The sequence below is a fragment of the Balaenoptera physalus genome (assembly GCF_965194825.1).
Source record: "Balaenoptera physalus genome assembly, chromosome: 15".
Taxonomy (NCBI): Eukaryota; Metazoa; Chordata; class Mammalia; order Artiodactyla; family Balaenopteridae; genus Balaenoptera; species Balaenoptera physalus.
The window spans coordinates 34716009-34726736 of record NC_138894.1 but is presented as its reverse complement, the minus strand read 5'-3'; the positions used below and the strand labels follow the sequence as shown (position 1 = coordinate 34726736).

Below are 10728 nucleotides of genomic sequence, written 5' to 3'. Positions count from 1 at the left end.
ATGAGAAAAGAAAATAGGCCCATCTCCTTTATGTATACAGAAGCAAAAATCATACACAAAATGTTAGACAATCAAATGTAGAGTGTGTGAGTGAGTGAATGTGTGTGTGTGTGTGTGAATTCCTACCAAGTTGTTTTACTCCAGAAATGCAAGGTGAGTTAACATTCAAATATCAATAAATGTCATGCACCACATGAATAAAATAAAGGAGAAAATGTATATGATCATATCAGTATAGTCAGATAAAGCATTTGATAAAATTCAATAATTATGTATGATTAAAAACTCATAGCAAAGGGAAACTACAAAAAACTTTAGAGCCACCATCCTATTTATAGTGAAATGTGGAGAATGTCCACTGTAAGATTAGGAACAAAATAAGAATGCCAACTCTTACCTTTTCTATTCAACCTGTTAGTAAAAGTATTAAATGGCATTAGCAGTAAGGCAGGAAAAAGAAATCAGAAATATAAGGCTAAGAAAGGAAGAAATAATACTGTCACTTTCCATATTTGATATAATTAAGGATACAGAAAATCCAAAACCATCTACAGATAACTTATTAGAATATCAGTTAGTTTTTAGAAGAGTTGCCAGATAAGAGACCAAACATTAAAAAATTCCACTAACATTTTTCTGTGTCTGAAAAGTTATAAAATTAAAAACTAAAAAATATGCCATCTACATTATCATCAAAACATCATATACCTAATAATAAGTGTAATAAAAAATGTAAGAACCCTGAACAGAAAACTATTAATATATCATAGAGAGAAATTAAAGGTGATCTAAATAGGATTTCTACTTTGAGGCAGGATATATAGGCATACCTCACTTTATTGCACTTCACTTTATTGTACCTTGCAGATAATGCTTTTTTTTTTTTTTTTTTTTTTTTTTGTAACAAATTGAAGGTTTGTGGCAACCCTGTGTCAAGCAGCTCTACTGGTGGTGCCATTTTTTCCAACAGCATTTGCTCACTTCGTGTCTCTATGTCATGTTTTGGTAAGTCTCACAATATTTCAAACTTTTTCACTATTATACTTGTTACATGATCTGTGATCAGTGATCTTTGATGTTACTATTGCAAAAAGATTACAGCTTGCTGAAGGCTCAGATGATGGGTAGCATTCTTAAAGTCTGCTTTCAAATTAAGATATGTACTTTTTTTAGACATAATGCTATTGCACACTTAATAGACTACAGTATAGCATAAACATAACTTTTACATGCACTGGGAAACCAAACAACTCGTGTGACTTGCTTTCTTATGATATTCTCCTTATTGTGGTGTCTGGGACCAAAGCCATATCTCCATAATAATATGCCTGCACTAGGTAGGCACAGGCCATCACTCCTGCTGCAACGAGCAAACAAACTTGAATAAAGGATCATCGAGCTAAGGAAGCAATCAAGAAACAATATCAACTAGTATGCTAGAGAGGGACATTTAGAGATTTGGAGCAGGGGTTTGGTGTAGGGAGACATACTCCACTGGAAAAGAGAAATCACCATACCTTTTGATGAACTCATTTGCTGGCATGATGGAGTGAAATCTAGCAGAATGTCAAGCCGATTTCCCCCACAGGACATTTCCTTAGTGTCAGGGTGGTACAGGATGATGGGGGACTGAGCCAAGAAAGCAGAGTGAAATTTCCTGCACAGTCATGGCACGAACAAACCAAATCCCGCTAGATAAAGGGGCCTGTGACAATCATTAGGTCTCCTCTTCAAGACATTTGCCAGTTTTTGAACCTATAGAAAGCAGGAAGCTTAAATACCTAATGCCTGAGGGAGAGAACTTTCCAAAGTGAGGAATCAGAGACCTACCAGACTCACAGTAAAAACCCAGAAGTGCCATCCCCAAGAAGGGGGCTGAGTCAGAAAAAGTGAAATCATCTGCAATGTTTCAGTGTTTATGAGACAAATTTTCATTGAGAAAGTGTAACGGTAACAAATACATAGCTGGTCTCTCCTTACATTTGCCATACTCTGAAGCTGTGAGAACTGAGAGCCTAAAGAGCTGAATTCAAACATCTGAAAGACTGAAGTCAATAACTGACTGTATTTATTGAAGAATCAAAGACCTGTCAGGCTCACAGCAAAAATCCAGGGAGGCCACAAATCAGGAAAAATCATAGGTAGGATGAGACAAGTAAAGCTCCAACCCAGTTCTGACCTAGTAAAATTCCTGAAATGACTGAAATGATCAGCCACTCTGATTAACAGAGAAAGGGGTAAATCTTCTCTGGTTCAAAGTAATAGCATCTTCAGTCTCTATGAATTTTTTATTCACCATGTCCAGCACACAATCAAAAATTATGAAATTCCTGAAGCAGGAAAAAGTGACTAAAAATTAAGACAAAAAAAAAAAAAAAAAAAAACAAAACAAGAAAAATTGATTTAGAGGGAATTCAGATTCTGGAGTTAGCACAGAACTTTAAAATGACTATATTGAGAGTAAAAGATGGGGATTAATAGATTAAAATATGGAGAATCTCAACAGAAAATTGGAATCAATTTTAAAAAATCAAATACAGATAAATGAAAAATAAGAAAACTGATCCCCAGCAGACCTTAGGGAATACTAGAAGAAATTTTTTTAGGCTGAAGTAAAATGGCCCAACATAGAACAGAGCTGGCCTCTCCGTCCCATATTGAACTCGAGTTGGAAGAGGCGAGTCCGGTCTCAAAACGGAGGTAAAACCGCCGCCCGGTCGCCCCCAGCCCGACTCCGGCCGTCGCCGCCGCCGCCGCCGCCGCCGCCGCCACCGCCGCCGCCGGGGGGGGTGGGGAGGAGGGCCATGATCCAAAGGAACCAGAACAGTTGAGAAAACTGTTTATTGGTGGTCTGAGCTTTGAAACTACAGACGATAGCTTAAGAGAACATTTTGAGGAATGGGGCACACTTACAGATTGTGTGGTGATAAGAGACCCCCAAACAAAACGTTCCAGGGACTTTGGTTTTGTGACTTACTCTTGGGTTGAAGAGGTGGATGCAGCAATGTGTGCTCGACCACACAAGGTTGATGGGTGTGTAGTGGAACCAAAGAGAGCTGGTTCTAGAGAGGATCTGTAAAGCCTGGTGCCCATCTAACAGTGAAGAAAATTTTTGTTGGTGGTATTAAAGAAGATACAGAAGAATGTAATTTGAGAGACTACTTTGAAAAGCATGGCGAGATTGAAACCATAGAAGTTATGGAAGACAGGCAGAGTGGAAAAAAGAGAGGATTTGCTTTTGTAACTTTTGATGATCATGATACAGTTGATAAAATTGTTGTTCAGAAATACCACACTATTAATGGGCATAATTGTGAAGTGAAAAAGGCCCTTCCTAAAGAAGAAACGCAATCTGCTGGATCACAAAGAGGTCGTGGAGGTGGATCTGGCAACTTTATGGGTCGTGGAGGAAACTTTGGAGGTGGTGGAGGTAACTTTGGCCGTGGTGGAAACTTGGTGGAAGAGGAGGCTATGGTGGTGGAGGTGGTGGCAGCAGAGGTAGTTATGGAGGAGGTGATGGTGGATAGAACGGATTTGGAGGCGACGGTGGTAACTATGGCGGTGGTCCTGGTTACAGTAGTAGAGGAGGCTATGGTGGTGGTGGACCAGGATATGGAAACCAAGATGGGGGATATGGTGGCGGTGGTGGAGGATATGATGGTTACAATGAAGGAGGAAATTTTGGAGGTAACTATGGTGGTGGTGGGAGCTATAATGATTTTGGAAATTATAGTGGACAACAGCAATCAAATGATGGACCCATGAAGGGAGGCAGTTTTGGTGGAAGAAGCTCGGGAAGTCCCTATGGTGGTGGTTATGGATCTGGTGGTGGAAGTGGTGGATATGGTAGCAGAAGGTTCTCAAAACTCACAAGAAAAGGGCTACAGTTCTTGGCAGGAGAGAGAGCGAGGAGGTGTCAGGAAAGCTGCAGGTTACTTTGAGACAGTCGTCCCGAATGCATTAGAGGAACTGTAAAAATCTGCCACAGAAGGAACGATGATCCATAGTCAGAAAAGTTACTGCAGCTTAAACAGGAAACCCTTCTTGCTCAGGACTGTCCTAGCCACAGTTTGCAAAAAGTGCAGCTATTGATTAATGCAATGGAGTGTCAATTAGATGTACATTCCTGAGGTCTTTTATCTGTTGTAGCTTTGTCTTTTTCTTTTTCTTTTCATTACATCAGGTATATTGCCCTGTAAATTGTGGTAGTGGTACCAGGAATAAAAAATTAAGGAATTTTTAACTTTTCAATATTTGTGTAGTTCAGTTTTTCTACATTTTAGTACAGAAACTTTAACAAAATGCAGCTTTGAAGGTGTTTCCTTGTGAGTTAACAAGAAGATCATTGTTAATTAATATTTTGTATGAATTTTGCTGAAGTTAACTGTAAAGAAACACCTGCTGACTTGCAGTTTAAGGGGATCTATTCTCCCCATTTCCAAACCATGAAATGAATGGGCTCTGACATGTGGAGAGAATAGATATTTGTGTTTGCAATGTGTGTCTTAGATAATAGACTTGGGTATTTAAATTAGCATATTTGTGAATTTAATAGCATTAAGACTTACTTCAAATGAAAAATCTCAAAATTCAAAAAAAAAAAAAAAAAGAACAGAGCTGGGAGCTCGATTGGAGCTGCCTGTGGGGGAGGAGCGCCGCCGCCGCCGCCGAGAGCTGGGAGCTCGATTGGCGCTGCCTGCGTGGGAGGAGCGCCGCCGCGAGCTGGGAGCTCGATTGGCGCTGCCTGCGGGGGAGGAGCGTCGCCGCCGCCGCCGCCGCTCCCGCCGCCGCCGCCGCCGCCGCGAGCTGGGAGCTCAGTTGGCGCTGCCTGCTGGGGAGGAGCGCCGCCGCCGCCGCCGCCGCGAGCTGGGAGCTCGATTGGCGCTGCCTGCGGGGTGGAGCGCCGCCGCCGCGAGCTGGGAGCTCGATTGGCGCTGCCTGCGGGGGAGGAGCGCCGCCGCCGCCGCCGCCGCGAGCTGGGAGCTGGATTGGCGCTGCCTGCGGTGGAGGAGCGCCGCCCCCGCGAGCTGGGAGCTGGATTGGCGCTGCCTGCGGGTGAGGAGCGCCGCCGCCGCCGCCGCGAGCTGGGAGCTCGATTGGCGCTGCCTGCGGGGTAGGAGCGCCGCCGCCGCCGCCGCCGCGAGCTGGGAGCTCAGTTGGCGCTGCCTGCGGGGTAGGAGCGCCGCCGCCGCCGCGAGCTGGGAGCTCAGTTGGCGCTGCCTGCGGGGGAGGAGCGCCGCCGCCGCCGCCGCCGCGAGCTGGGAGCTCGATTGGCGCTGCCTGCGGGGGAGGAGCGCCGCCGCCGCCACCGCGAGCTGGGAGCTCGATTGGCGCTGCCTGCGGGGGAGGAGCGCCGCCGCCGCCGCCGCCGCGAGCTGGGAGCTGGATTGGCGCTGCCTGCGGGGGAGGAGCGCCGCCGCCGCCGCGAGCTGGGAGCTCAGTTGGCGCTGCCTGCTGGGGAGGAGCGCCGCCGCCGCCGCCGCCGCGAGCTGGGAGCTCGATTTGCGCTGCCTGCGGGGTGGAGCGCCGCCGCCGCGAGCTGGGAGCTGGATTGGCGCTGCCTGCGGGGGAGGAGCGCCGCCGCCGCCGCCGCCGCGAGCTGGGAGCTGGATTGGCGCTGCCTGCGGTGGAGGAGCGCCGCCCCCGCGAGCTGGGAGCTGGATTGGCGCTGCCTGCGGGTGAGGAGCGCCGCCGCCGCCGCCGCGAGCTGGGAGCTCGATTGGCGCTGCCTGCGGGGTAGGAGCGCCGCCGCCGCCGCCGCCGCGAGCTGGGAGCTCAGTTGGCGCTGCCTGCGGGGGAGGAGCGCCGCCGCCGCCGCCGCCGCGAGCTGGGAGCTCGATTGGCGCTGCCTGCGGGGGAGGAGCGCCGCCGCCGCCGCCGCGAGCTGGGAGCTCGATTGGCGCTGCCTGCGGGGGAGGAGCGCCGCCGCCGCCGCCGCGAGCTGGGAGCTGGATTGGCGCTGCCTGCGGGGGAGGAGCGCCGCCCCCGCGAGCTGTGAGCTGGATTGGCGCTGCCTGCGGGGGAGGAGCGCCGCCGCCGCCGCCGCCGCCGCCGCCGCCGCCGTCGCCGTGAGTGAGGAAGCGCCTCGGTCAGGCCTGCTGAGGGCCCTCGCCGACGCCTGGGCTTACCCGCCGCCCCGCCAGCTCCGCTCGTTTCCCGTCCCCCGCGGCCCGGCGCGGGGCAGGCCTGCCGGGGCCATGGAGGACGAGGTGGTCCGCATTGCCCAGAAGATGGACAAGATGATGCAGAAGAACGCGGTAAGCGCGGCGGGCGGCGCGGGCCGGAGGGAGGCTGGGCGGCGGGCGGGGGTCAGTCGGCCTGAGGGGTTTCCCGGCCCGCGGTGAGCGCGGCGGGTGCCGCGTGACGGCGGCGAGGCCCGCGCTCTGGGGAGGGGTTCCTGGGGAGGGGGGAGCTTCGTGTCCCGCGGCCGCGTCCCGGGCAGGGGTCCTGGGGGGCGTCCTGTCTCGCAGCCGCGTCCCGGGCAGGGGTTCTGGGGGGCGTCCTGTCCTGCAGCTGCGTCCCGGTCAGGGGTTCTGGGGGGCGTCCTGTCCCGCGGCCGCGTCCCGGGGAGGGGGTCCTGGGGGGGTCCCGGGGAGGGCGTCCGGTCCCGCGGCCACCGGCGCTGGGGCCCGCCCTGGGCGCCCGAGGCCCCTCGTGATTAGCGCAGCCCGGTAAACTCCATCGAGGCGTCCTCCTCATTATTTTAAACGTGACGGTGGTAAAGCCTCGCTGGTTTAGCTGAAGAGTGCAGAGAGCCCTCCCTGTTTGAAAAGAATTCGTTGTCTTTCCCGGGCTCATTGGCCAGCAGCGAGAAAACAACATCAAACAGAGGTTTGTGATCAGTTTTAGACATGAAACTGTTCAAGCAAAACGTGAATTTCCTGGATCTTATTTTTGAGGAAGGCTGAACATTCCCTTGATTGTCTCAACTCTCCTGCATGTTTGCTTAGCAATTAAAAAAGGTGAACTATGCCAGCGTACTTGGCAAGTTGCTAAACTTTTTGGAAAAAGTGGATCTTGTTAGGCCGCGGAGTGCGGGGAGCTGTGTTTAAGGCACTGCCGCCGACGAGGCTGTGCTGCCGGCTGGATTTGGACACATGTCGTTGCTGGTCCTCTCAGTGGTTTACGGTTGCTACCGGTGGCGTTTTCTGTTACTGATAACGTGTGCACGTGAACGTGTTCTCTTGTGGTTTGTATGAGGTGCTCCAGTTTTTGCATTTCTGTCCACCTGTGTGGGTCACTCTCAGTCCCTTGCTTCCGAGTCGTCTATATTTTCAGCTAAACTTCTGAAATTCCAAGTCAAACGAATGTGAAGGAGAGAAGGGCTGCTCTGATTTGCACAGCACTTTGGAGTTACAAAGCGTTTGTGCAGAATTCTTTGGCGACTCACGACAGCTGTGTTGCATTCATTTTACAGAATAAGAAACTGAGTCAGACCAAGCAGTTCACCTCCTTAAATGAAGTGTGCGTTGTGGATTAAGCCAGGACCCGAGTTTCCTGCTGGGCAGCATGCAGAAGTAATGTTAAACACCGAATTCTTAAGACTTCAGACTTGGTGTGCGCCTCTTTTCCTTTAACAGGTGCATTGCCCGGCGTGTAATTTCATACCCTGTTAATCTGTCTTTGCAATTTTGGCTTTTTAAAGTACCTCCTGTTTGTTTTCTGTTCCAGACGTTGCCTGTGCCATTTATTTTTTCTGTTGATACAGGCCTTTCATTCCTCACTGCAAGTGATGAGTTCTGTATATTTGATTGGCTGAACGTTTCTGTTATTCTGTTTAAACTGGCAAGTTTTTTTTCTTTGCCTAGAGAACCCTAGACTCCCCTAGTAGAAGCTGGCTCCTAGGGAAAAAGGCCGTTTCTTGGGTAATTTTTTTCTCGAACTCAGGCTATAAAATGTGTACCTTTTAATCATCTAGTGCACTAGGTGTTTTTGTTTGTTTCCTTTCCTTGAAATAGACGTTTCCTAGAAATGAGGAATTCCTTAGTGAGCAAGTATGGAGAAGACCAGTTTGTATTTATCTGCAGTTCTCAAATTATAAACACATAATGCGTCAGCAGGAGAATGAGGATAAGCTCCACAGATAATCCTCAAGTCTCATTTTTCTTTTCAAATCTTATATTTCTAGTAGTACAGAACTTTACCAATATAAAAACTTGCCCCCCCCCCCCCAAAAAAAAAAGAACAGAACTGCAGGAAAGAGCAAAGAGCACTTAAAGTCTGTGTGTGTGTTTAATATATATATGTACATATACCCAGGTACATACACCTTTATATTTATATGTTGTTTTGTAAATAAATGACAATAATAATGTCTTGTGGAGATGTAGAACAGAAGTATACAACAAAAGCACAAACAGCAGGAGGGGGCAAATGGAATTAAACTGTTAAACCTCCATGGGATGGTTCCATGGAGGAGGCAGAGAGGGGGATGGGATCCTCGAAGAGCTGCTGAAGACCTTGCATTTTTTGCAGATCTCTTTAGAATGCTACTTGTATATTATGCTCTCACTGAGTGCACCTGGCTGAGCTATGGCACATTAGCACGGTAAACATTTGTCAGATTTGCCCTAGTCAGAAAATTTTCTATACCTGCCATCCTGCTTGGCACTTAAAATAGTTTTTTTTTTTAAGGTCTCTATGATATAGGGATGATGGGTGAAGAAGGTAGGCTGCAGGGTAATAATGTAGTATGTATGATCCCATTTTGATACAGTAAACAGAAAGTATTAAATGCATGCCTGTTTGTATGAGCAGTGAGTTTGCATGGTTATCTCAAGAGGGAGGGAATGGGACGGGTAGAGAAAGAGATTGACCACAGGCTATTGTTCTACTTGTTACAAGAGGCATGTGTTGCCTTCATTTCTGATTAAGCTTTTTGTTTACAGATTATTGTAGGTTTACATGCAGTTGTAAGAAATAATAGTGAGATAGGTCCTGTGTGTCCTTTACCCAGTTTTCCCCAATGGTAACATCTTACAGAACCATAGTATACTGTCACAACCTGGGTATTGCCATTGACACAGTCAAGATACAGAACATTTCCATCCCACAGGATCTCTCCTGATGCCATTTTATAGCCACTGCTGCTCCCCCACTCCCCACCAAATCATAATGATCTGATAGTGCAGTGGATAAAGTTGCACTAAAGTTTTTGTGCAGATGATCAAGGGAAAATAGCCCCTGGGGAAGATGGCCCATCTCCCAGTCCCCCGGCCCTATCTGTCCCTGGCAACCTGTCATTTCAAGAATGTTATGTGGGACTTCCCTGGTGGCGCAGCGGTTAAGAATCTGCCTGCCATTGCAGGGGACATGGGTTTGATCCCTTGTCCGGGAAGATCCCACATGCCGCGGAGCAACTAAGCCCATGCGCCACAATGACTGAGCCTGCGCTCTAGAGCCCGGGAGCCACAACTACTGAGCCCACGTGCCACAACTACTGAAGCCCGCGTGCCTAGAGCCCGTGCTCTGCAACAAGAGAAGCCACCGCAGCGAGAAGCCCGCGCACTGCAACAAAGAGTAGCCCCCGCTCGCCGCAACTAGAGAAAGCCCACACGCAGCAACGAAGACCCAACGCAGCCAAAAATAAAATAAATTAACTAATTAATTAAAAAAAAAGAATGCTATGTGAATAAAATCATATAGTGTGTAACCTTTTTTTTTTTTCTTAATTAAAAAAAAGTTTGTTTTTGGCTGCGCTGCCGGTTATGCGATCTTAGTTCCCCGACCAAGGATTGAACCCAGCCCAGGTAGTGAAAGTGCTGAGTGCTAAACACTGGCCCGCCGGGGAATTCCCAGTATGTAACCTTTTGGATTGGCCTTTTTCAATCAATGTAATTCCCTGGAGAGTCATCCAAATTGCATGAATCAATAGTGCTCCTTTTTTTAAAAAAAAAAAAATATATATATTTATTTATTTATTTGGCTGTGCGGGTATATAGTTGCAGCATGCGGGATCTAGTTCCCTGACCAGGGATGGAACCTGGGCCCCCTGCATTGAGAGTGCAGAGTCTTAACCGCTGGAACACCAGAGAGGTCCCAGTGCCGCTTTCTTTTTAATTGCTGAGTAGTATTCCATGGTTTGGCTATACTTCAGTTTGTTTAATCACTTGCCCATTGAAGAACATCTGAGTTTTTTCCCATTTCTTGACTATTACTGAGAGAGATGCTGTGGACATTTGTGTACCTTTTTTTGTGCGAACATGCGTTCTCTGGGGTAAATGCCGTATGGTATGTGTTGCTTTTTTTTTTTTTTTTTTTTTTTTGGCTACGCTGTGCCACATGTGGGATCTTGGTTCCCCAATCAGGGATCGAGCCCGTGCCCCCTGCATTGGGAGCTTGGAGTCTTAACCACTGGACTGCCAGGGAAATTCCTGTATTGCTCCCCCTGCCCCACTTGATTGATTGATTGATTGATTGGTTGATTGGCTGTATTGGGTCTTAGTTGCGGCACGCGGGACCTTCGTTAAGGCATGTGGGATCTTTTTTGTCATTGCGGCGCACGGGCTCTTCGTTGCAGCATGAGAGCTTCTCTCGAGTTGTGGCGTGCGGGTTTTCTCTCTCTAGTTGTGGCACGTGGGCTCTGTAGTTGTGGCGTGCAGGCTCCAGAGCGCGTGGGCTCTGTAGTTTGCTGCACGTGGGCTACCTCATTGAGGTGTGCGAGCTCAGTAGTTTGGCGCGAGGGCTTAGTTGCCCCGCGGCGTGTGGGATCTTAGTTCCCCGACCGGG

General features: G+C 48.7%; 2 long non-coding RNA genes across 5 annotated transcripts in view; both read left to right on the top strand.

The window, feature by feature from the left end:
- Nucleotides 1-10728, top strand: part of LOC309643390 — a 2123356-nt gene that overhangs the window by 78305 nt on the left and 2034323 nt on the right. The window lies entirely within an intron of this gene.
- On the top strand, nt 6772-8200 carry LOC309643406. Its single transcript, XR_014253720.1, has 2 exons — nt 6772-7580; nt 7709-8200. It is a non-coding gene; the product is annotated as an uncharacterized lncRNA (long non-coding RNA).